This window comes from Meriones unguiculatus, chromosome 4 (genome assembly GCF_030254825.1).
Source record: "Meriones unguiculatus strain TT.TT164.6M chromosome 4, Bangor_MerUng_6.1, whole genome shotgun sequence".
In the NCBI taxonomy this organism is placed as follows: Eukaryota; Metazoa; Chordata; class Mammalia; order Rodentia; family Muridae; genus Meriones; species Meriones unguiculatus.
In genome coordinates this window covers 76,141,550-76,168,585 of record NC_083352.1, presented here as the reverse complement: position 1 = coordinate 76,168,585, position 27,036 = coordinate 76,141,550, and the positions used below count along the sequence as shown (strand labels likewise).

The 27,036-nt window shown below is 45.6% G+C and overlaps 1 pseudogene; it reads left to right on the top strand.

Moving 5' to 3' along the window:
- Positions 1-27,036, top strand: part of LOC110539774 (katanin p60 ATPase-containing subunit A-like 1) — a 47,402-nt pseudogene that overhangs the window by 8,367 nt on the left and 11,999 nt on the right.

Sequence of the window (27,036 nt, the reverse complement as noted above, 5' to 3'; positions counted from 1 at the left end):
GGCTGTGGTCTGTCAGAACACCACATTTCCCCATATATAATGTAATGCCTCCCTCTTTTCTGAAAGTCTGAATTAATTCTGAAATATACCTCTGGCTTAAAACTAATGGTAACAATAAATTTACATTTTAGAGTACAGGTCCTGAGTTTCAGGAGGCTGTGGCTGCAGACAGTAACGCTAATATTTGCAACTAAAATGATAAAAATTGTGGATAGCATTTTCCCATTGACGTTGTCTTCCTGGAAATTGTCCTTCCTCAGAGTCCCCAAAAGCAGCCATTTCCTGTCAACTGTCCTTCCTTACATGCCTATGACATAGATTGTATTTTTTTTTTACACTTATTTTACTTCTTCTTCTTTTTTTTCCTTTTTTTTATTTTTTTATTTTTCAAGACAGGGTTTCTCCGTTTCCTGGGCTCACTCTGTAGACCAGGCTGGCCTCGAACTCACAGTGATCTACCTGCCTCTGCCTCTCGAGTGCTGGGATTACAGGCATGAGCACCACTGCCTGGCTGTGTGTAGCTCTTCTATGTGGTGTGCATCCATGTTCTCTATGGATTAGATACGGCATATAAAGTGATCTGAGCATGCTTGTCACCTGGAAAGATGGCTCTTATTTCTACACTGTATTAGTTACTTTTGGGTCCCTGACAAATATGACTCAAAGGAGGACTTGGTGCTCACGGCTGCACAGGGTGGAGTCTGTGATTGCCTGGGTCGTTATTTGAGCAGAACGCCTCAGTGGAGGACGCCCGGCAACAGGAGCACATGCTCTGAACAGCCTTCTTTTAAGAGTGTCCCATGGCACCCGAACAGGGATAAACCTGTGGGGACATTTCATGTCAGATTGTAACACACGTCAGCAGCCACAAGAAAACACAGGACAGCTTCAGAGGTTGGACAGAGCGGGGTTTAGCGTTCAATATGTAGGTGTTAGTGTGGGGTTCATAAATTAAGACTTGGGGAGCAGACTCTGCCCCTAAGCAACAGTGGCCTGGCCCCGGCGGAGAAATCTATGGTGATGCACGCGTAAGGCACGTGGGACAGGAGAACCTCCATTCTGGCGCGTTGACCATCATTTTTGCACGGGCGCTCAGGTAACGCTTTTCTCCCAGTAAAGGGCATTTTACAAAATTCATTTCTTCCTCAAGTCATGAAACAAAAAATTCCACCTAGAGATAAGGACTCATTGGCAGAGTTCTTTGAAAAGAAATTGCTGTCTGCCCAGGTTCTGGATCTGAGCTGCGTTTCCGATGCTCACTTGCTCTGGGGCCAAATTTGGATTACCTGCTCTGGATATTGATTTCAAAGTCTGTGGTGTATGTTTGTGTGCTTGTGCTTGTGCGTGTTTGTGTTTGGGGAATCTCTACTTCATGGGATTAAATAAGAGAATTCAGTGATGTTGACCAACAGGTAATAAATTAAAATCGATTGGTAAGCTTTGAAGAAAACTACTATGGTATTCTTTCAGATAAATAATGAAAGAACGACATAATTAACCAGGGTCTCATCCAGAAAATCCTCAGATAGTTGTATTTTCTCCCTGAAGTTTCTCCATCAGTCCTTAGTTTTCTGGAGCATGTTGAGTAACAGAGGGAATGCTGGGTTTTCAGGTTAAAGATCTACACAGTTGAGGTTCATTTTCAGGGCAGGGGTGGCCACTGGTGACCACTGGTCACTGGCTGTTTCTAAGAAGTCTCTTATTTAAATTCTCCAGTGACACCATCAAGTAAGAACTGTTTTAGCATGCCGACACCAGACGATGAGAGCGAAGCTAAGTGTGTTATTGCTCCAGTGTCACCTGAGCAGGAAAGTGGCAGGGGTATGGTTTGTATCCGCTTTGTCCTGAGGTTTGAGCTCACACATCCATGACATTTGCGGCTACATTTTCATATGTATTCTGTGTCCTAATATCTGCTTGTTAAGTTCTTACTTGTGGTGGTAGAATAAAGAAATTGAAAACTCTTAATGAAATACATGTTAATAATTTAAATGTAATGAAACTATGTTTCTGCGGGAACACCACACTGGAATCATGTTTTTAGCCAATAGGGAAATGTAATTTACTGCTTTCCTACAAAGCCCTTCAGGGATACAGTTGATGAGGTCGGCTCTGGCCACTGATTTGGCCGACCTATCTGCTTTTGTCAGGTGTATGGACTGTGGCCCAGACCTTCCAGCTACACGCTGCATCATGCACACACTGCGGCTTTTGCTAGGGGTTTGCCATGTTTCTTTTAAGTTAGACTTTCTGTGTTATGGATCTGCTGAGTCACGGTTATGTCTTAAACTGCCAGTGGCTGCTTAAGCAAAGCTGTCTTCTAAAAGAAAGTAGATACATTACCTTAAATTTGGCAAAGTTGAGCTGTGGTGTAGACTCATGTGCCTCAGACTGTGTCCTTTGCTGGTTGGTTTCTTATATCAGTAAAATGAGTTTGACATTTTACATTTAGGCTTAGGCAGTACATTCTCTTTGATGAGGTAATATCTTCTCGTAAGGTCTTGGACTGAATCCAAGGTTGTCTGTCTTTGGAGCAATACTTAACATAGCATTTAGCCAATAAAATGCTCCTTTCCCCCACCCCCTTTTTTGTGTATGCATGTGCACACACAAGTGTGCTTATGTGTGCAGGCACACAGGTGAGAAGAAGACTCTGCTCACTCCCTGTCATACTCACTTGAGACAAGGTCTTGCAGTGAATGGAGCTAGGCCAGAAGCCAGCAACCCCAGTGAGCCCCCGCTACTGTCAGGAACCTCACCACAGCTGCAGGCATTTCTGCAGCCACACACGTGGGATTCAAACTCAAGTCCCAAGAGGTACCCTCAGGTCACTAGTTGTGGTGGTGCACACCTGTAGTCCCAGCATTCGGGAGGCAGAGGCAGATGGATCCATGTGAGATGTGAGTTTGAGGCCAGCCTGGTCTACAAGTTGAGTCCAGGACAGCCAGGGCTACACAGAGAAATCCTGTCTCAAAAACCAAACCAAAGTTCTCCTTTTCCAGGGATACCTCTCAAATCATGAGGTCCCTGAAGTGAAAGGGAAAGGAAAATGATGAAAGCAGTCAGTTCTGCTCACCTGCATGTGGTCCACATCTGCTCAGGGAAGCTTCCACTAGTGCAGCTGGCTCTAGCCTGAGGTTAGTCAGCCAGGATCGCTCAGCTGTTATTGTCAGAATATGCAATGTTTCTTAGAGCAATCAACGATCTATGTGACCAATGGAGATAGCGTGCATGGGGAGAGCATTTCCCTCACACAAGACCCTGTGTCTGATGTCCGGTACCCTAAGGGGAAAAAAGCTGCAAAACCGTGAGGGACTGTCTGTGGTCCTAGCAGTCCTGACAGAGGCAGGAGGACCATGAACTTACAATCTGGGCAACAGAGGACCTGGGGTCAAAAATCTAAGTGATACTCTAAGCAGTGCAGGTCTGGGAACTGCTCAGTAAAATGCTTGCCAGCATGCACCAAGCTTCAGTGCCTAGCACAGAAAACAAAATAAGAGCCCGAGCTTGTGCGTGTGTTTGTTGTATGCGCGCAAGTGTGTGTGTGTGTGTTCAGAAGTCAAAATTGGGTGTCTTTCCATAGACTCTTTCCTTCCTTTCTATTTGGTTTCTCACTGGCCTGGAACTTGCCAAGTAGGCTAGAATTGGGGCCAGTGAGCCCTAGAGACCTTCTAGTTTCTGCCTTCCCAATACTCAAGAGCACACCCCATACCACCCTTTGTTTATTTATTTATTAAACATGACTTCTGGAAATTGAGATCACCAGAGGAAGCCTGGAGCACCATGGGCAGGACAGATATTCAAGGACAAAAATATGGAGTAGAAGCATGCTTTCATCTTTGACTATGCCTTCCTAAAATAAAGCAGGTTTGTGGGCGTGGTGACACAGACCTTTAATCCTAATCTCCGGAGACAGAGGTGATAGATCCCTGTGCGTTCAAGGCCAGCCTGATCTACAAATCAAGCTCACGACAGCCAGGGCTCTGTTACCAGAGAAACCCTCTCTTGAAAAACCAAAAAATCAAATTAAATTAAAATAAATAAATCTGGTTCACGGACAACGCAGTGAACAGATCAACATTATTATCCCAGGAGCTTTCAGGATGTAACGGGCTGAAGGTGGAGGTGCCCACCTTTAACTCCAGCGCTCTGGACGCAGAGGCAGGAGGAGCACACCTGCCTTGGCTCATCTCACTGAGCCTGGAGGTTGTGGATCTGGTGGACTGGCTGGCATTCTCCTCTCCTTGTGCTGGAATGACAGATAAGCTATGTTTTGCTGGGTTTCTAATGCGAGTGCTGGGGCTCAAACTCAGATCCTCGTGCTCATACAGAAGAAATTTACTGACTGAGCCTTGTCCCAGGCCCTGTACTGTTTCCATTTCTATGAACTGTCCAAGACAGACAAATCTATAGAGACAAAGACTAGCTTAGCAGATGCCATGTGCCACAGGAAGGGAAGGCTGCTAAATGGGGACTGGCTGCTAATTGGCATGTTTTTTTCTTTTCTTTCTGAAATTATATCACACCATTCTTCCTTTACGGTCCTTCCCTCCAGACCCTCCCATGTACCCCTCCTTGATCCCTTTCAAATTGATCTCTTTTAGAATTGTTACATGCATATATTCATAGTCTCCACTTCTGAATATGATCTGCCCAGTGTGTATAGTGCCACTCTGCATGTTTTCAGAGCTGACCACTTGGTATCGGATGACCAGTTGGCACGCTGTCCCCACCCTCCATACTTCTTAGGTGCCTGTACCGCTTTGTGTAGTCCTGAGCCCTCATGAGCTTTCTCCTTCCACCTTGCCATGTTGACATTTGTTGTTTCTGAGACAGGGATTTTCTGTGCAGTCCTGGCTGTCCTGAAACTCTGTAGACCAGGCTGGCTTTGATCTCAGTGATCTACCTGCCTCTTCCTGGGGTCAAAGGCATGTGCCATCACCGTCTGACTTCCTGACCTCCTCAGTACAGACGGGGCCATCCCAGCACTTACAGGGTTGGCCTCCCATAGCTGCTTCTCAGCCTGTGCTTTCGTCTCTTGTTGAAGGGAGATTGTGGTTGGGTGAGCTGGAAAAGTGAACTCTTAGGCAGGGACAACCCTTTCCTGGCTTGTGGCTGCACATTGTGGACTTCTCTCTTTGCCGAGCCTGTCTTTCAGAATGCTCAAGCCTGCCATTCTCCCCACTTGGTCGCATGGAATCAGGTGAGGGATTCATCCATCAGTTGTCCAGCAAAGGAATTGGGTGGATGGAGAAACATGTAGTGGACAGCTACAGCTATTCTACTCCGAGCCCCATGCCAAGCTTGTCTGCTTCACACATTTTGTTTTCCCATACGTTTTGTGTTTGTTTTGTTTGTTGTTTTCAGCATCCCATATTGCCAAGGTTATCTTTGTTATATATCCCAGGATGGTCTCGAATGCCAGTTCATCCTGGTTCTAGCACCAAGTGCTAATATTACAGGCACTTCTGGTTTCTCTCTCCACAAGGCTCTGATCTTCCTGAATCAAAAGGGAACAGTTCTAAAAGAGATCAATGCCTGGCCAATAATCCCAGCAGGTACCTTTCTTCGTGGTATGAATCATGATAAAGTAAGCATGAGCACGGTTACAGATGATGCCGTGGAGGCTAAGCTAATACCACTTTGCCTGGAGTCAAACCCCTGACATCTGTGTGTCTGACGTGCCTGTTTCTTCATGGCATCTGCTGGGTGTGCAGGCTAGGATGAGGGTGGAGGCCCACCACACCGCTGAGAGTCATGGTTCTGAGACCTTGAGCAAAGGGCCTCCTGGCCCTTAACTTCTCATAGACTAGTAAAGGGTTAAAGGAACACATGTGTCAAGCGCTCAGCGGTGTCTAATGTAAAACACATGTCCAGGAAGCATTTATCGTCACCGTCTCCAAATGAGATGTGCAGGCCCAGAACAGGTTCTTGACTTGTGCTCAACCAGTGAAGAGCTAGGTCTACACCCCAGAACCCCATCCTACAGGAAAGCAGCCCTGACTCACTTGAGGGTTCAGTATCCTTGTGAAAATACAGGCCCCGAGAAGAGACTCAGCTCAGCTCCAATAAGCATGCTGGTTGAGTCACTGTGGTAGACAGTTTTACTCAGAGACACAGGGAGGGCCCTCAGGTGTCACCCAGGGAAGTCTGATTTTCCCTGGGGTGCCTTAGTCATGTCAGTAGTTAGGTCGTCCTAAATGTAGGGGATGGCAGGAGATCAGGGAGGAGGTTCCTGAAGAGCAGTAGTGTGAAAAGATCAGCTAATCTCTCTCAGTACTTCTATTTAAACACCTCCCTCCCCTGAGGCCATAGGTTTCCTAGCACAACATCTCCTGTTTTGCTTCCCCAGAGCCCAGTGCATTGCCTAGGATGCAGGAAATGGTTGTTGAAGAAAGCGATTCATCAAGTACCCTCTGTAACTGCTAAGGGTAGATTGTTAGGCTGCCACAGGATCCTCCCTGTGGCCTGTGACTTGGGGGCCACAGGTGAGGAAACTGAGTCTGGGGGCTGAAAAAAAATTTTCTTTAAGGCCATCCAGCGTCAGGTCCAAGTACCTCGAAACAGGCTATACACTGGGGAAAACTTTAATTGCTGTGATTAGCATTGGGAGTAACTGCCAGTTAGAGAAATGACTGGCTCCAATTATTAGTTGTGAAAAAGGAACCAGTTAGAGCTTTCCTGTTGAATGCCATGATGGTGTCAGCAGGAGCGACTCCTTAGAACAAAAGGCCAGGCCCTGAACTGTGCCCCAGCTTTTCTCTTGCTATTTCTGGCACAGGGAAAACTGCCAGTCAAGTTAGCATTTGGAAACTTGAGTGTCTCTGTCTTCAACAGAAGGCACAGCAGCCTCATGGCTCTTGGTTGCACAGGATACTTACTCTGAGGAAATCTCCTGCTGTCTTGGCAAGGCCTGAGTTCTTCCTGAAGGTATGCCAGAGGCCTGCTTCTGAGCCTCCTTTAATGGACGGTGGCTGGTGGACAGCAAACAGCTAGACCGTCCTGAGCTGCTGCTGACTGGTCAGGGAAGGATGGAGTTTGGCTCAACCATTAATAGACAGCGACCAGATCTGTACAGACACCTGGCTGAAGACTGCCCCACGCGGCTGTTTTCCCCAGTGGGCTCTAGTTACTGGAGGCCCCACCCCCATAAACATTTCACTGGGGCAAAAACTAAGCCTCTGGAGGAATGGTGGTCACATGGCCATCAAGGGCAGTGCCCTCAGCTTTGATGTGAACTCTAAATCGCTGAAGGCTATTTAGAAGAGGTGGAAAATTCTGGTGGTCCAGTATGGCTTTCTCTCAATAGCAAAGGGACCAAGTAATGCCTGAGGTGAGCTTCTCTCTGTGAAGCAAGCCCAGGAAGCAGAGCAGACAGGGAAGTGAGGAGAGAGCCTCAGGGGACTGTAGTTGCAGGACCAGGCCTGGCTTGGCTTTTCTGACCTGTTCTTCCATCCACTTACTGTATTTGAGGAATGGCTGCGCTGCAGCCCTACTAGGTTGGTGCTGCCCGGCCCTGGTGCCAAGCGCACGCCCTGAGCTCCCCGCCATCCTAACATGGAGCGTCCCTAGGCTGTGCCTTTCAGGCTTGGCCTGACCATCTAGGCTGTGTGCCGTCCGCGTGCAGTCTGGCATGGGTCCCGATGCCCAGACCGTAGGGGTGAAGTGCGCTCGAGAGGGTCATCTGCCTGGGTGCGGAGAACTGCAGCGTCAGCTGCCCCAGCCCAGGCGTGGGGGGCGGTGCAGGGCTCCCCTCGCCCTGCTCAGGGCAGTCAAGACCCTTGGGCCCGAGGGCGGCCAAGGATTTCGTCCCCTCGCTAGGTAGCCTAGGGACTCGGCCTCCCTGGGTAAGTGGGTGGGGGGAGCGGCTTAGCGGCTAGGCGGCCATCCAGGCAATCTGGGTGCGGGGAGTGGATTCAAAGCCTGGGGAGGGGGCCTGTTTCCTGGCCTCATCCTTTCGGCGGAGGCCGCGGTCACCGAGGCTAGGTGGTGGGGAGAAGAGTGCAGGAAGGGGGAAGGGCAGGGGTGGTGGGTGAGCAGTCAAGGGCAATGCAGGCCGACTGCGCTGTGCTGCGCTGAGGCCGCTGCTGATGCCTCCTGAGGCCTGCTGAAGGGTGTCAACCCTGCGGCCAAAGGGGAGTCCCAGGCTGTGCAGGCTTGGCTTGGGGACGCAGACCCGAGCTGCTGCCTCCGCTTTGTTTCCTGTGCAGCTTGGGTTGCAGTGGTCGTGCTGTGGGTTTAGGGTGCGGCTGGGCCAGGGGCTTCCCCTGCGGCCACGTGTGCTCGGGGCTTGGGTCCTGGAAGAGTCCCAGGTGAGCCCTCCAGCAGGAGGGGGGCGGCCTCGGCCTCGGCTCCGAGGCAGTGGGCCCAGGGCTGGTGCCCAGTGCATGGGGAGCCCAGGCTGGACCGTAAGATGGAGGCCGGTGTGGGTCTGAGCCGGGCGGGCAGGCCAGGCCTCAGCCGGGCCACCTGTCTCTGGGGTTGGGGTTCAGGAGGAGCGGGGTGCGGTGGTTGTGTGTGAGCAGGGGCTGGCACGGCGCCCCGAGGTGGGTGAGGGGATCGAAGGGCCACCCACAGGCCCGCAGGCCTGGACGCTGCCCCAAGGGCGCGCGAGCCCCCATTCCCAGCCGCCCGGGCGCTACGTCCAGCCTGAGCGGGCGCACCGGGGTGGGCAGGGGCGGCAGCAGTGGCTCTGCAGCCCCACTTCACCTGCCCTGAACCCCCGAAGAGCGAGGCATGCGAGCGCGCTTGAGCTCGCGGAGGCGCGTTGTGGGGTGCGAGGAGGATGGGGAGAGGAGGAGGAGGAGAAGGACTAGGTCCGGAGAGGTCGCGGGAGCTTACCGCGCTGGCCTCCGCTCTGCTCGCGCCCGGGGGTGGTGAGGGTCCCCCCAGCTGGCCCGGGATGGGGTGCGGGCACCGTGACTAGTGCGCAGGGGGGCGGGGAGAGGAAGACGGCCGAGCCGGGAAGGTGGTGGCGCCGGTGAGGTGAAGGACGCGCCTGAGGGCCGCGCAGGGCGGGTGGCGATGCTGCAGCCGAGGCCCCCTGCCCCGCCTCCATCCCTCCGGGCCGGCCTTCCAGGCCGGGCTTCGGCCAACTTCTTCCCGGCGCGTCCATCGGCCTCAGGTTCCCTCCTGGGCAGTGCCCCGGGTGCTCAGTCCTTGCAACCGCGGACCCCGGGGCGTTTGCGTTGGTAAGGCAAGCTCCGGGGCGCACCCGCCTCCAGGGCTAACTCGCTGGAGGCCGGTGCTCGGTAGCTGCAAAGCTTGGGGTGCCGGCGGGGTGCAGCGCTATGGTGGCTGCTGCGCCCAGCTTGTGGAGGAGCGCAGAAACTGCCCCCGAAGCCCGGCGCCCTGTCTCTTTCTGGAGATTTGGCTGTCGGACTTTGGCCGTGGGGAGCGGGAGAGGAGGGCTGTTTGAGGCCTGGGAATTTCCACTACCAAAGGGCTTTTAGTTCAGCCCCAGCGTCCACCAGTCTGCAGGGCAGGGAAGAGAAACGGGCCGTTTCCATGTAGCAGGATTTACCCAGCTCTGGAAGATGTAGACCTCAGAGACCCACTGAGGCCATTTTCCTGTGTCAGCCTGGAGAACGTTTTCCATCCTTGGAAGTGCAGCGGAAGTGCTGCCATTTTGAAGAGAAGAGCCTGTTAAGAGTCTGTTAACTCAGATTAATTACTCTGTCTCTTGGATTTCAGGTTGATGCGGGCACAGTACAGATCACGCTTGTGAACTACCTAAAAGAAATTGTCTGCTGTCCTTTTCTAAGCCAGTGGATTTAGATGCCCCCAAAGACAAGGGCAGCCCTTTCAGTAATGGTCAATCCAATTTCTCTGAGCCACTTACTGGTTGTACTATGCAGTTACCGACTGCCAGTGGGATATCACAAAAATGCTTATGGACAAGACTCTCTCGTTACATTCCACTGCGGAGACTGCAGGATCTGGCCTCCATGATCAATGTGATTTAAGTGGGTCTGCTGATGGGTCAGAGTCCTTTCAAGACCCTGCAGAAAGTGATTCAAGAGCGCAGTCGCCAAATGTTTGCACTTGCTTGAGTCCCGGTGGTCCAGCAGCACTTGCTGTGAAACAGGAGCCCTCTTGTAAGAACTCCCCCCAACTCCAGTTAAGAGAGACAGAGACGACCAAGAATGGCTTTCTGCACTTTGAGAATTTTGCTTGTGTGGACGATGCGGATGTAGATTCTGAAATGGAGCCAGAACAGCCAGTCACAGAGGATTACAGAGGAGCTCTTTGAGGAAACTCAGACCAGTGCCACCTGCAGTGATGAGCCTAAGTCAGAAAACGGTGTAGAAGTGGCCATGGAAAGGGAACAAGACAGCACACACGGAGCAGTCAAACGGCTATCCTTGCCATTAGCCCCTCAAACCGAAAAACCGTGGACGGAAGCAATGAAAAGACAGCCCTCCTTCCACCCTCCATTTCACTAAGAGACACAACATTACCATAGAAGAACAATTTAACTCAATTAATTTATCTTTTCAGGAGATCCAGACTCCAGGACCGGTTCATTAGGAAGCATGCTGGAACTGCCTTGCCCGTCATCATCTGCCTCACAGGAATTGCCATTTGTAAGCAGTTTTTGATACAACTTAAATACACATTTGAGTGTATATATACAGACTGCTTAAAGGGAAACTTTAATTTGTTTCTGTTTGCAATTCATAGCTGGAAGTTAATCTTTGATTCTTAAACCTTTGAGTTTGGTTTTTTATAGTTTATCCCAAATCGTTTCAATGAGGACTGGCTAAATGCTAGAGCTCTAAGGGTATTTGACTGAGGCCAGGTTTATATTTTCAAGATATAGGTAGGTATACATTTGTTTACCTTTGAAAACCAAACAGAACAGCAACAAAAACTCGGAAGCTTTGGTCTGCTGATGCCAATAGTGCGGGGGACCAGGGTGTGACTTGGAGCCCTGTGTCTGGATAAAGCATGACTTGTTTCTCATGGGCCAGACTTGCTGCAGGTTGATTTGCATTTTAGGCACAGATTTAGCTTGGCTAAGATGGGAAACCTTCTTGGCCAGCACTCAAAATTTAAAGTAGGTTAAATTTCTTTTTGAACTACTTGCAAAGTTACAGTGGCCTATGCCTTTGATAACTGCCACCACTGTTAGGCTTGATAAGCTTTTCTAGTGTTAAAATTTGAAGTGTCTATAGTCCTGATTAGTCTAGTGGGCTCTCCTCTCACTGGGAGAAGTCCTGGAGACAGCTGCCCTCCTTCTGGGTTTCTTGCTGTAAATTTAGTGATCAGCTGCTGTAACCTGGGTGTCCCGAGGTTTGGTCGGTTTTGTTAGGAATAACTGGTTGCCCCTTGGAGCAGTATCTGAGGGTTGATCTCAGGGTTCCCGGTCTTTTGTAGGTCTGAGGTTGGGGCTCTGTGCCCCAGAACCGAAGAGGTAATCTGTGGCGGGTGAGTACTGCTCTTGTACTGGAGCAGGAATGGAGAGGAATACATGAGTTTCTTAATGTTGTGTAGTGTTTCTGGCAGGTGATAAAAGATACAGTTCTTGTTTTTTAGAACTTCTTGACTAGTTAAATGACCAGTTGGCCTTTTTAGACCCAGTTTCATCACTTCTAAATTTAAAAATACTTGATTTTTGAAAGACCACTTTTAGCTTTACATATTTGATTCTGATTTTGTTTCTGCTCTAACACTATATTGTCATGGACACTGGTAATGTCACCGAAGAGGATTATACTTTTGTGGGGAGTCAACAGATGCTTGAAAACACAGCATAGATTTTATGAGACATTTTTAATAGTATGTAGACGATTGTCTTGAGGGCATTAAAAGTTATTTTACCTTATCTCCAAAGCTGCAGAAAGAGAATGTGGGTGTGTTCTTTGTTTTGGTTGTTTGGCAACAGCTATGGCTTAATACTCTGGTTTCTTAGCTTGGCAGTTACAGATTTTAAAAACTGGTTGTGGATATCTTGAATTTTTGTTTTATTGTCCTGGATATAGATTAGAGTACTGGCAGCTCAAAGAAAGCTTTTCTTTGGGTTCAGGTCGGTATTTATAGTTCATGTGTGTAGTTTTGTCCTTGTTTTCACATGTGCATTAGATTTGAGGGTAGAGTTAGATCTAGTAGAAGCATACAGTAGAAATGTAAACCTGTGTAGGTCTCGTCAGTATATGTGTTCCAGTATTGGTCCTGCTAACTCCAACAGAGCTAGGCACAGTGGCTCATATCTATAATCTCAGCATTCTGGAGGGTGAGTTTGGGGCCACCTGGGTTACATAATGAGTTCTAAGTCACCCGTTCTACAATGTAAGACTGTCTCAAAAAACCACCCTCCACCCCTGCCCCCCACAAAATTTTTTTTTGAGTGTATTATGTGTATAACATGGTACCTGACAAACTTGTGTAAATACAGAACATTTTATTCACTTCCTTTTCTTCCTAGTGTGAATCTCTGTCTACATTGTACATATTAGGTGATTTCTTAAAAAAAGATTGATTTCAAATTTTTCAAACTAAGTCACAGGCAGTGACTTAATAATTATTTAGTCCATATTGTTATACTGAGTGGATCTTCATAGCCTTGTAGTGACCCGTCCCGCAGGACTGTCACCGGAGATCCTGAATGGGGGAGTGGGAATGAAAAAAGGGGACAAGGGCTTAAGAAATAAAGACCAAGACAGTATCTCTGATCAAAGTCTTTGTTTATTATTTTTAGTATATCCTTTATATAGGCAGGGCGAAAGGAACGTAATTGCCTTTGGCAGGGTTACTAAGTGACTAGAAATCACAGGATGGCCCACCAAGATGTGCTAATAATGGTAATTTGGAAAGTTCCTCAGAAGAGTTACTTAGGAAGCCCTGAGGGAGAGGAGGATTTAAGGTATTTCAGGAAGATGATCTTATCGAAAGCCCTAGATCAGCCAGGAATGTACTATTGTATCCGGGCAGTAGTCTGGTCAAGCTAGATGCCAAAATTCAGGGGGCAGCAAGGTGTCAGAAGCCCCCAGACATTGCAGTAAAAAGTAGTGTCACAGGAGAGTTAGGTCAAAGCCATCCAGGTGTGGTGTCCCATGCCCACTTAGCACTCAAGAAACTGAGGCAGGAAGGGTTCCCCTGAGGTTGAGGCCAACCTGAGCTACAAATAAAAAAGACAAAAAACAAACAAACAAAAAAGAAAAAGAAAAAAAAACAAAAACAAAAAACCAAACTCACAGAGATTTGGTTTAGCTCCTGAGTGCTTTGAATGAAGACGTAGGTCAGCACTGCCCAGCCCCTAAGTATGTGTGTTTGAGACAGGGTGTTATACAGCTCTTGACTGCTCTTGAATTTTGTATATAGCAGAGAATGACCTTGAGCTTCTGATCCTTCTGCTTCTACCTCAAAAGGTGGAGTTACAGGTGTGTTACCACCTGTGGTTTATCCTGGACAGGCCTCAAACTGAAAATTCTGTTGGCATTATAGTCATGTAATGTTGCTCATCTACTTGCATTGATTTATTTAGCTACTGCTTCACTGTGTGAAAACTGTCTGTAGATGACTTTGGAACTTTTAACTAAGAAATTCTGATTGCAAACTGATCTTTTCACCTTATGTCATAGTCATTGAAAATGTGGTATTAAACTGGATGTTATGGCATATGTCAGTAATCCCAGCAGTTTGGAGACTGAAGAGAGGATTTGATTTTGAAGCCAGTCTGGGCTACAGAATGAGATTTAAATCTGGGTGTTGTCACTCAGCAAAGGCAGAAGCAGGTGGATCTCTGAGTTCCAGGGTAGCCTGGTGTGCATATAGAGTTCAGCATCAGCCGGGGCTACACAGTGAGATGCTATTACAAAACCAGTGTAGGATACACACACACACACACACACACACACATGATCGATGACTCAGCATTTAAGAGTACCTGCTGCTCTTTTAGAAGACCCAGATTTGATTCCCATCGTCTGTATCAGGAAGTTCACAGCTGCCTATAACTCCAGATCCAGGGAGATGTGGTATTTGGTCTCCATGGTCACACACACTCCTGTACACATACTTTCACACCTGTATGTATACATAATTAACAATATGAATCTCTCAGGGCTGCAGAGATGACTCAGCAGTTAGGAGCACTGGCTGCTCTTCCAGACAACCCAGGTTTGGTGTCCAGCACCTGCATTGTGGCTCACGGCCCTCTATAACTACAGTCCCAGGAGATCTCACTCCCTCTTCTTGCCTCCTCAGGTGCTGCCTGCATGTGGTGCACAGATACACATGCAGACAAAAGCTTATACACAAAATAAAGTGGAAAAAAAGTAAACATGAGAATCTTGATTAAAAAGCCAGTTGTGTGGCTGGAAGGGTGGCTCAGAGGGTAAGGCTGCTCTCCAGAGGTCCTGATTTCAATTCCCAGCAACTACATGGTGGCTCACAACCATCTATAATGAGATCTGGTGCCCTCTTCTGGCATGCAGGTATACATGTAGACAGAACATTGTATGCGTAATAAATAAAAAAAAAAAAAAAAAGGAGAGGCCAGGTGTGGCAGTATGCACCTTTAATCCTAGCACTAAGGGAGGCAGAGGCAGGTGGATAGCTTTGAGTTTAAGGCCAGCCTGGCCTACAAAGTGAGTCCAAGACAGTCAAGATTACACAGAGAATCCCTGTCTTAAACAAAAGATACACACAAAAAAAAATCTTGTAAAAAAAATGAAACAATAATGACTCATGCCTGTAATCCTAGAACTCTGAGGGATAAAGATTGGTGAGTTCATGTCATATTGGGTCCAAAAGCAGCTTGGAATGCATAGCAAGGCACTGTTTCTTCTCTCTCTTTTTCTCACACACAGGCACACACACACCCAGGCCCCAAACCAAAAATGCGTCACCAAATCCAAAACAAATCCCAGCAATGGGAGTTTATCTTGGTAGTAGTAGAGTACTTTATTCCTACGCATAGGGCCCTAGGTTCCACATAAGTGAAAAAAAGCCGGGCAGTATTTATGAGTTGACTTCTTTTTTGTTTCTTGAGACAGGGCTTCTCTGTGTAGCCTTGGCTATCCTAGAACTCACTGTAAACCAGGCAGGCCTTGAACTCAGAGATCCGCCTGCCTCTGCTGGGATTAAAGGCTGTCACCACCTGGTGATGAATTTACCTTTATTACCAGTGTGCATAAGGTTAGAGGCTGACTTGAGGAGTCAGTTCTCTTACCGTGTGGGTCCTGGAGATTGAACTCAGGTTGTTTACCTGCTGAGTCATCTTGATAGCCCCATTCTGTTTTTAAAACTGTTTAATGTGTGTGTGTGTCACAGTACTCACACTGTATAGGTCAGGACAACTTGCTGGATTTAGTTATCTCCATGCCCTTTCTTAGGCAGGTCTCTTGTGTTTCAGGCTATCTGGGCCATGAGTTTCCAGTCAGTTCTTCTTTGTCTGTCTTAGGAGAGCTGGGATTACAAGTGTAGACCATGGCATCTGGCTTTCTGTGGGTTCTGGGGATGGAACTTGTGTGGTCAGGCTTGCAAGGTTAGATCCACTGAACCATGTCCCAGGTCCCTTGTGTTTTATTTTGGGGGGAGGCTAGTTTGAGATGGGGGTCTCTCTCTATAGTCTTGGCTGTACTGAAACTTATTGTGTAGATGAGGTTGGCCTTGAACTCAGAGATCTCCCTGCCACTGCCTCCTAAGTACTGGGGTTAAAGACATGTGCCACCACCATCTGGCTCCTTCATTGTGTTTTTAATTTATATTTTTGCTGATAGGTTAATGCATGCTTTTTCTAAAAAACAGTTTTATGTGTATGGGTGTTTTTTCCTTCATGAATGTCTATTAATGACTGTGTGCTGTGTCATTGGAGTCTAGAAGTGGGTATCATACCTTTTGGAAGTTGGGTCACCAGTAGTTGTGAGCTGTCCTGTGGGTGCTGGGAATTGAATCCAACTTCTATGGAAGAACAACCAGTACTCTTAACTTCTGAGCCATCTCACCTGTCCCATGCTTATTTGCTATCTGTATTTTGTCTTTGCTGAATATGTTAATATATTTTGTCTGTTTTCAAATTGGATTATCTTTTTTAAATTTTATTTTAAAATTTTTATTAATTACAGTTTATCCATTTTATATCCCTCCCTCCCTCTTCTCCACCCATGCCCCTCCTCCAGTCCAGTGATAGGGGAGGTCCTCCTCCCCTTCCTTCTGATCCTAGTCTATCAGGTCTCACCAGGAGCGGCTGCATTGTCTTTCTCTGTGGCCTGGTAAGGCTGCTCTCCACAAATTGGATTATGTAGTGGTAGTTGTATTAGTGACGATGATAGTGGTAACTATTTTACTAGCATGGTATAGTCCAGGTAATTTGTACTCCTGACCCTTCTGCCTTAGCCTACCACATGCAGAGATTTCATCTTCAGAGGTTTCATTTGTAGGGCTGGTTAATGCTGAATGATTGTATTTAGGTTTCCATGCATGCTAGGCAGGTGCTTTGCTACTTTTACATTTTATTTTGAGACAGAGTCTTTCTAAGTTGTCTGGTTTGGCCTTGAGTTCACTATCTTTCCGTCTCAGCCTCCTGAGTATCAGAAGTAGCTCTGTGCTATAATACTCAGTAAATTTCAAGAGTTCTTTATCTATATTCTAGGTGATGTACTCCTCCTCCCCAAGACAGGGTTTCTCTGTGTAGCCCTGGCTGTCCTGGAACTAGCTCTGTAGACCAGGCTGTCCCAAAGCTCAAAGTTCTGCCAGCCTCTGCCTCAGCATGATAGGCAAAACAGTCTAATGGTGCTATATCCCTGCTCCCTCCCCTCCCCTTTTTTGTTTTTTTTTTTAAATTTAATTTAATTTAATTTTATTAATTACACTTTATTCACTTTGTATCCCCCCATAAGCCCCTCCCTCCTCCCCTCCCAATTCCACCCTCTCTCCCCTTCTTCACGCATGCCCCTCCCCAAGTCCACTGATAAGGGAGGTCCTCCTCTCCTTCCTTCTGATCCTAGTCTATCAGATCTCATCAGGAGTGTCTGCATTGTCTTCCTCTATGGCCTGGTAAGGCTGCTCCCCCCTCAGGGGGAGGTGATCAAAGAGCAGGCCAATCAGTTCATGTCAGAAAGAGTCCCTCTTCCCATTACTATGTAACCCACTTGGACACTAAACTGCCATGTTTTTTTTTTTTTTTTCTTTTTGAGACAGTGTTTCTCTGTGTAACAGAGCCCTGCCTGTCCTGGACTCCCTTTGTAGACCGGGCTGGCCTTGAACTGAGATCCACCTGCTTCTGCATCAGCGCTGATATTAAAGCAAGTTGTACACCACCCTGCCTGCCCCCCCTTTCTTCTTTTTGTTGCAGGGCCTGCCTGTTTATCTGTCTATCCATCTGTCCATCTGTCCATGCATGCATGCATGCATGCATGCATGCATCTATCTATCTATCTATCTATCTATCTATCTATCATCTATCTATCTTTTGGTCAATCGATCTTGCTATTAACCCAGGTTAGCATTGAATTCCAAACAATCTTCTTGCTTTGGCCTATACCTGGTGAGACAAAATCTTGTTATGTAGCCCTCAGTTGGCTTGGGACTTTGGGTTCTTCTGCTTATTCCTCCCAAGTGCTGAGATTATAGGAATGTTCTACCAATTAAACTTGAAAGTAGTTATAATCCCCCACTTAAAAAGTGGTTATTTTCATTTTATATGTATAAGTGTTTGCTTAAATGTATGTGTGAGTACCACATGTATGGCTGGTGTTCAAGAAGGCCAGAAGAGGTTGTTGGAACGTTTAGAACTGCAGTTACAGGTGGTAGTGATCTGCCTTGTGGATGCTGGGAACTGAATCCAGGTCCTTTGCAAATGAGTCATCTTTCTAGCCTCCACTCCAGATTTTCTTTTTCTTTCTTTCCTTCTTTCTTTCTTTATTTCTTTGTTTTTCCTTCCTTCCTTCCTTCCTTCCTTCCTTCCTTCCTTCCTTCCTTCCTCCCTCCCTCCCCCCTCCCTCCCTCCTTCCTTCCTTCCTTCCTTCTTTCTTCCCTCTACTCTTTCTTTCTTTCTTTCTTTCTTTCTTTCTTTGTTTTTTTTTTTTTTTTTCTTGATATAAGGTCTTGCCCTAGCCCAGGGTGGCCTTTAAACTCCTGATTCTCCTGCCTCCACCTTCCAAGAGCTGGGGTTTTATTTTTAATTTTTAAAAAATTAATTAATTCAATTTACATCTTGGTCATAGGCCCCTCCCTCATCTCCTCCAGTGAGCTGGGTTTTAGATGTGTGCCACTATGCCTGGCTTATGTATTGCTAGACAGTGAACCCAGGGTTTTTGTTGTGCTAGACAAGAATTCTACTAACTGAGCCACATCCCCAGCCCTAGTTCTAACTCCTTAGAAAGCGTTGTTTTGATAGCCAGTGAAATTGTATGAAAGTGCTGCATGCTTGGATATGTATTGATTTCTGACAGTATTTAACTAGAAATATTTATATAGTTTTTAGAATGTAGAAATCTAATATGTATATGAGTTCAGAAACAATAAATTACACTATTTCACATTCTCTGATTCTTAGGAGTGAACCCTACTGTTGAGCCCTCAGAGATGCTGAGTTATCAATGTGTATTTGAAATCAGGGTCTATAATTGAATAAAGTTTATTTTGTTGTTGGAGAACATTTTCAAAGCTTGAATTCAACTTAGTTCTTTTTGTTATTGTTTTGTTTTGTTTTATTTGTTTTTTGAGACAAGAGTTCTCTGTCCTGGCTGTCTTGGAACTCACTTTGTAGACTAGGCTGGCCTAGAATTCAGAGATCTGTCTGTCTCTTCCTCTGAAGTGCTGGAACTAAAGGTTTGTGCCACCACTGCCTAGCTTTCAACTTAGTTTAAAAAAACCAAATATTACTTTATGTGTATGAATATTTTTCCTGCATGTATGTCAGTGCTTGCACAGGCCAGGAAAGAGAGCATTGGGTACCCTAAAACAGAAGTTACAGATGGTTGTGAGCCACCAGGTAGGTGTCGAGAATCAAACCTGGGTCGTTGGGAGGAGTAGCCACTGCTCTTACCTGCTGAGCCATCTCTCTCTAGTCTTTAACCTCGTGTGTGCATCTATTTATGTCATTGTGCTCATAGTTGTCAGAGGACAACTTGTGAGAGTTGGTTTTCTCATTTCAACATATGAGTTCTGAGGATCAAACCAAGTTTGTCAAATTTTGCATTGAGCCATCTTGTTGGTCTTTGACTTGTTTTTTTGAGAGAGAAATTGTGCCTTAGCTGTATTTATAGCTCATGGCCTAGACTGGACTGCTAAATGTTGAATGAATGAATGAAAGTAATATTTTACATGTTTCTTTTAGTTAGGTTCATAAAAGACTTCCTTTAGAAACAGATGGTCTAGGGATATAGCGCTGTTGGTTAGAGTGCTTGCCTAGGTCTTTAGGCGCTAGTTTTCCAGACTACTTTATTTGGGGATTCCTTAAAGCTTATACCTCCCTTCCAACCCCCAAACCCAGGGGAAAAAGAAGATTGTAAGGGAAAGGGGGTGAAGCCCTCTTTTCTTCTTCCTGCTGGGTAGGGTTGTAGGATCCTTTTGGGGGCAACACCAATACCCGTCGTCAGGAAATCCAGAAGTCCAGGGAACCAGCAAGAGCAGCACGCACAGCAAGCAGTCCTCCTGCATCTTCTCTAAGCTGCTGCACCTTCTTCCTCTGGGCTGTCAGTTATACCTCCCAAAGGCCTCAGAACTCAACTAATTTCAGCTGGCAAAGACTACTCTCTGCATGAGACATTTAACAGGTGTGGACAAAGTAGAATCCCCCACTTGGGATTATAACAAAAACACATTTACATATCATAAACCAAAATGTCCATGACACAGGTTAATAGGAGTAATATCCATTTAAAACATTTTTGGAGCTGGGATTTTGCTTAGTGGTAGCCCTTGGATTCAGTCCCCAGAACCGCTCACACAATTTTGTTTGTTTTTGGAGATGGTCTCACTATAGAGCTTAGGCTGACCTGAAATTACCTAGTTGCCCAGGCTGGCCTTAAACTTCTGATGTTCCGTCCCCATTTCCTACTTGCTAGGATTTCAGATATGAGCCACTGTGTGTGGCACTTTATTTGCTGGGTGGGAAGCTAGTAGGTACTGAACCCACAGTTCTCTATATGACAGGCAAGGCTCTGCCACTGGGCTGCATCTGCCTGTCCTTGTCTTTCTTTCTCTCTCTCTCTTTTTTTTCCTTTCTTATTTTTCGAGGTGAGGTGGGAGTTGGGACAGGGTTTCCAGTTCCCAGACATCCTGTGTTTTATTCTGATCTGTGGAGGCAGCAGGCATCCTTGCAAGTAAAACACACCTATATGTAAAAAACAAAACAAAAAAACCCAAAAAACAAGCCAACCACTCACTCAAAGGAAATTTCAGATATTTCTTCCTAAAGTCTGTATCTCCATTTACTTTGTTTATCCATGTGTCTGTGTGTATGTGCCACATGTGGGTGCCCGTGGAGGCCAGCAGATGGCATTGGATTTTCTGAAACTGGAGTTGCAAGCAGTTAGTTGTAGCTGCCTGATGTGGGTGTTTGGGAATCAAACTTAGGTCCATTAGGAGTTTGGGAGAGCAGCCAAGTGCTCTTAAGCACTGAGCCATCTGTCCATCCCATTATTTATCTTTTTATTTTTGTTATTTTTTTGAGGACTTATTTTACATGTATGAATGTGTATCATATGCCTGCCTGGGAGTTATGGAGGGGTGTAAGCCACTGTGTGGGTGCTGGGAATAGTAACAAATGCTCTTAACTGCTGAGCTGTCTCATTACTTGTTCCTCCCCTTTCTTGTCAGGGTTTCAGGCAGTCTAGGATTGCCTCAAAACTGGTTATGTATTGTAGTAGCTAAGGCTGTCTTTGAGCCCCTGCCTTCATCTCCTAAGTGTTGGCATTGCAGACTTGTGCCACTACACCAATTGTTTATTTTGCATGTGTCTAAGAAGGCAGTGGGTTTGTGTGTGTGTGTGTGTGTGTGTGTGTGTGTGTGTGTATGTATGTATGTACATGGGTATACCTGTATTTGGAGGCCAAAGGTGTCAGGTGTCTTCCTCAGTTGCTTTTTACCTCATTAATTTTTTTTATTTTAATCTTGTGGTTTGGATGTACATATGTGAGTGCAGGTACTTACATGGAGGTCAGAGTACAACATTGGATCTTGCTTCACTGATTGCCTAGACTGGCTGGCCAGCAAGTTCTGGAGCTCTGTCTTGCCTGTCTGTGCTTTCCCAGTGGTAGGACCTGGAACTCATGTACCTCACTCTGACTTCAAACTTGGGACCCTCTTTCCTTAGCTTCCTAAGTGCTAGGATCATAGATTGTCCCTCTGTACCCTGCTCACCTCATAGATTTTGACCTACTCTTAGTAAATCTGTAATTGTTGACCCTTTAATAGAGAGCTTGAACTGTATTCATTGTGTGTACAAATTACATTTTGTATGTTTCCATTTTTCAGTTAGTGGCCATTTGATTTTTTCTACTTTTTTGACTGTGGTAAATAATCCTGTGAGCATTCATATACGTGTGTGTGTGTGTGTGTGTGTGTGTGTGTGTGTGTGTGTGTTTATTTTCCCCTAGTGCTGGGTATGGCATACAGGCTCTTGAGGATGGTAGGCAAATACTCTACCACTGAACTGTACCTACAAGCCCTGGCAGTATATCCATTACTCTCGAGTATATCTATGAGTAGAATTACTGAGTCATATGGTTATTACTTTTATTCTATGTGAAGAAATCTTTTAATCCCTTAGAAAAAAATTTGTTTAGATTCATTTCATGTACACTGATTCTGCCCTCATGCATGCATGTTTACCATGTGAATACCAGGTGCCCACAGACATCAGAAGATGATGTCAGATCCCCTGGAACTATAATTACTGGATTGAATGCTGGGAACCAATCCTAGGTCCTCTGTATTCTGAGTCAACTCTTCATCCTGGATCTTTTGACTAATAGCAGGGTATATTAAAGTTATCATCTTGCTTTTCTTGTTATTTTGCTGGTAGCTTTGATTCTTATTCCTTCATAACTCAGCACATTTATTTTTTTGGTAATGTGTCTTGATAATACAATGTGTTGCACCTGTTTTAAAAATTATTTTATTTGGGGTTCCTTAAAGCCTCTTCCTTTCAACCCCCAACTCTAGGTAGGAGAGAGAAGTTTAGTGGGTAGAGGGGCTGCAAACCCTTTTACTTCTCCTGGCTGTTTAGGCTCGATGGGTTCTTTTTGGGGTCATACCAACCTCTGTCAACAGCAGAGACAGCAAGCAGTCTCCTCTGTCTCTCTCCTCCAAGCTGCTGTGTCACAAAGCATCTCTAGTCTCTCCAAACAGCCACTCAACACAAGCCACCCTTTCTCTTCTGGGCTCTCCTGTTTATATCCCTCAGTGTCCTAGACCACACCCCTCTTTATGCTGCAGGAGGATGTCCGATACCAACTGGCAGAGACACACTCTATATAACATAACCGAGCTTTTAAGAAACCAAAACCTCCATTACAACAATGTAATCCACTTGTAACAGGTAAATGAAGAGAAGGCAGAACGAGTTCCGTGTCCTCAGTTAGGGTTGATCCTTACAGGGACATCACTGGGGTGTCACTGTTAGGGAGTGATAAGTGCAGTCACTCGTAGTTCGAGCTACAGCTGTGTTATCCAACCTTGAGCCCTAGTTCTGCACCTTACTAAACAGTTGTTACTCAGTAGCGTGTGAGTGTGTAATGAAACCACGCCCTCTGGAAGAGCACACATTTAATTAAGCCTTCCCTCCAGCCCTGAGTGAAAGCAGTCTTAGGGTTGAAAGATTAACATATCGGAAGGAGCCACATCCTTTATCTTTTGAATAAGGGCGTTGGTCAGCATTTACTTGAATTATTTCCATGAATTCATTCCTTATAACTATTTTTTGACCACTTGAGTGCCAAGTGGATAGTTTCAGGTATTTAGGAAGGAAATTTAGTTTGATGGAGGAGCTCTGTAAGCACCTTTGGAGACATGGCCCTTAGAGCGGAATAATACTGTTTTGTGTCCCCTTGGGCTAAGCAGAGGAAGTTGTTCCTTGTCCTTGTATCTTAGATACTTTGGCCTCTGAAAAATACCTTAGTATGTTTTCACCTTCTTTTTCGTATGTACAAGATTGAAAGCTCAGGCATTCTAAACATGAATTTTTTCCTCTGAAGGCAGGAAATTTGTGCTATTTAATTTGTGCTTTTTAGAGACATGGGCCTGGGAGCTGGGATGGAGGCAGCTAGATACCAGATTAGTCAGACATATTATTTTTTGTTTTGTTTTTGTTTTTCGGGTGTTTTGCTTTGCTTTTTTTGAGACAGGGTTTCTTTTTTTTTTTTTGGTTTTATCAATATTTAAATCATAAAATTAAAACAAATGATATGAAGTAAAATATACCTTACTACTTAATATATTAGAATTTTTTTTTTCTTTTTTTTTTTTTCAATGCAGTTTATTCAGGAACATTGAACAATCCTCGGACCCCGGGGAAAGCCAGCCCACAGCTTAAATAGCCTCTGGGTAGCCAACCCAGGCGTGCCACGGGGGCAATGCAGATAGGTCCACATACATGGAAGCAAGCCAGATCCTCGGCCTTAGCCAAATGTGGAGTTGTTCGTGACAGAGAGCACTCACCATCGGGAAGGTGGAAGGCGGAAACCAGCTCCATCTTTAAGGCATAGCATTCCGCAGCTCTCTACAGTTCCCCCTTTTTGTTTTAGACGCATCAGGCAAGAGTAGAGGTCTGATCTCTGATATTAGAAATAAATTGGGACTTTGTACAGATGTTCATTTAGGTGTCATCCACCCAAAGAGCATCAGACCCGTCCAATACCTTTTTCTCAGAGGCGGGACCTGGGGCATCAACCCGCATGCAATCAGACATGCTCTTCTCTGGGTCCAAAGCGGCTGACCCTGAGTGCAGTGCTTAGCCTCGCATCCTGAGCGTATCATTTTAGCTTTTTATGGTATCCAACCATGCTTGGGGAGAATGTCCTGCTTCAATGGCTGTAAAGGCCTGAATGATCATGGCTGCATCACACTGTTGTGAGACTCTAATCTTGCATATATACCACAGGCAAACCAAGGAGACCAACACCAGAAGGCCTGCTAACACTCCCATGCCCGCCCATTCCTTCAGATGATTCATGGCTGCAGCAATCCATGTTGATAATCCTGTGGCTAGTCCTGCGTCTACTCCGGTAGAATTTACTGTGACAATGGCCACTCTCAGCTGCTCCATTGTAGTATCGAATTCTCCAGTCCAGTTACCTAAAATATAGCTCGACAATTGTTTAGACAGATGGGTTTCTTTATGTGTAGTCTTAGCTGTCCTGGAATCACTCTGTAGACCAGGCTGAGCTGTATTATTTTTGGAGAAAAGATTTGGCCTGAGCTTCTGTGTTGAACAGTTTTAAAGAGCTTCATTTATATTTATATGGTATTATGTTTGAATGTTGTTCTGAGTTGTGCTGTACAATCTTCTATGTATCTTCCTTGTGTATCATAGGAAAGTTTTAGGTGGGGTGTATTGGCGTGAGTAGTGCATGACCTGTACTTCTGGATTGACTTTGTTTTGTTTAAGACAGGATTTCACTATGTAGACCAGGCTGGCCTTGGACTCCTGAGATCTATGCTTACCTCTGTCTCCCAAGTGTTAGAGTTAAAGGCTTGTACCACCGTATCCTATGTAGTTTTGGGATTTTTTTTTATTATGACCATTAATGAGAATGTAAAACAAATTGAAAATTGTTCTAAAAGGCTGTGCTGTGAACAGTTGAGTCAAGGTAATTTGTGTTTATTTTTATCATTGAATAGCTGAGTTGTCATGTATTTAAAAAAACAACCCAAAACATTCATTATGGATTGTGGGTGCTGTGTGCCACAGTGCTGATGTGGAGGTCAGCGGGAAACAGAAGGGAGTTTGTTCTCCACACCACATGGGTCTCGGGTCAAACTCAGGTTGTCAGGCTTGGTAGCAGGTGCTTTTACTCACTTCCTGACCTTTTACTCATCCTCCTGACCTTGGCTAGATTTTCATTTTGTGTTTAGGCATTGGCTTTTCAGAGTTCTATTTGGATGATAATGCTTTGAATGTTTTTTAAATCCATACTGATTCCCCATGTTTGTCTGTCTAAAGTGTCAACCAAAGAAAAAGTCTACCCACTGAAATAGGGAGTTGGAGATCTCATTTGGGCAAAATTCAAGAGATGCCCATGGTGGCCCTGCAGGATTTGTTCTGATCCATTGATTAATATGCACTAAAAAATGAAAGGGAATAATGTATGGTTGATTATTTGTTTTGAAATACAATGTGGAGTCATAAGCTTTAGCTGCTTTTAGTATGTCTCAGGATATTTGTTTCTTCCATTGTTTTCTTTGGAAATTTTAGGAACTGTTAACAACTTTCATCTTTTTAAGTTTGTCTTACTCTGAGGTTGAAAAGTAGTTAGACTAGACATGTTGGTACTTGCCAGTACTCTCATTGTTTGAAAGGTTATGACAGGAGAAGAATCATGGATTTGAGGACAGCTATATAGTGAAACTTTTAAATAATTCTCCATTATACAATGGAAAATAGAAATCATAATTTAATGAATATGTCCTTAGCCCCTTTACCCTCTTATTTTTTTGGAGATGGGGTTTCACATATCCCAGGCTGGCTTTGAACTGTCTGAGCACCTGATCTCCCTCCATCTCCCACATGCTGGGATTACAGGTGTGTGCCACTCAGTTTACGTGGTGCTATATATAGTCTGGGACTTTGTGCATCATTGTAGGCAGGCACTCTAGTAACTGAGCTCCATCTACAGTTTTGGTTGTTTTTTTTGTTTGTTTGTATGTTTTTTGTTTCTCAAGACAGGGTTTCTCGGTGTAGCCTTGGCTGTCCTGGACTTGCTTTGTAGACCAGACTGGCCTCCAACTCATAGAGAGCTGTCTGCCTCAGCCTCTCTGAGCACTGGGACTAAAGGTGTGTGTCACCATGCCCAGGTTAATGATTGATTTTTTATTTTATATGCATTGATGTTTTACCTGCAAGTATATCTTTGTGAGAATGTTGGATTCCCCTGGAAGTGAAATTTGAGGCAGTTGTGAGCTGCTATGTGAGTGCTGGGAATTGAAGGAATTGAACCTGGGTCCTTGGAAGAGCAGCCAGTAGAGTGCTCTTAGCTACTGAGCCACCTCTCCAGCACTCTAGTGTTTGCTTTTTAAAATTTCTTTGAAAAATCTTATTTTTATTTATTTCTTTATTTTATATATGTGAGCGTTTTTCTTGCATACATGTATACACACCACAAGTGGGCCTGATGCCTACAGAGGTCAGAAAAGGTGCCAGATTACCTGGGACTGGCGTGTAGATGGCTGTGAGCCTCCAGGTAGGTGCTGAGAACCAACCCTGGGTCCTCTCCAGGACCAACAAGTGCTCTTAACCTCTGAGCCATTTCTTCAGCCTTCAACTTTTTATGATTATTTATGTGTGTGAGTGTTTTGCCTGCTTGAATGTCTTTGCAGCGTGTTTGTACAGTACCCATGGTTAGGATCCTGTGAAACTGGAGGTACAGGTGGATGTTGGTCACTGCACATGTCATTGAACCTGGGTCCTCTGGTATGGTAGCCAGTTCTCTTAACCACTGAGCCATCTCTCCATCCCTAATGCTTTCTTTTTTGGTTAGTTTCTTGATGGAATTAGGAACGTATCCTGGGACCTTGCACACACTACTAAACAAGTGCAGTAAAGCTGTTTTTTGTAAGCCTTGGAGGGTTCCATTAGAATTAACTCGAGGGAAGTGATTGCTCTGGGAACAGAGAGTAGCGTGCATGTGTTCTGATGCTGAGGGTGGAATGCAGCACATCATGCAATGCCTGTGGTGTTGATACAAATTCTGTGCATGGTTCTAGGACGTGTGTTATCATTGGAGAGCTGTAAGGGCGGGTCTGATACCTGGTTTTAAAACCTTCACTCTGAGCGTTGTGTTGGTGTGGCACAGAAATTAGCAGCTACTCCTTTTGTATAGAGGTAATTAAAGCTATAAGGTCTTATCTGTGCGTTTGATTATAGAA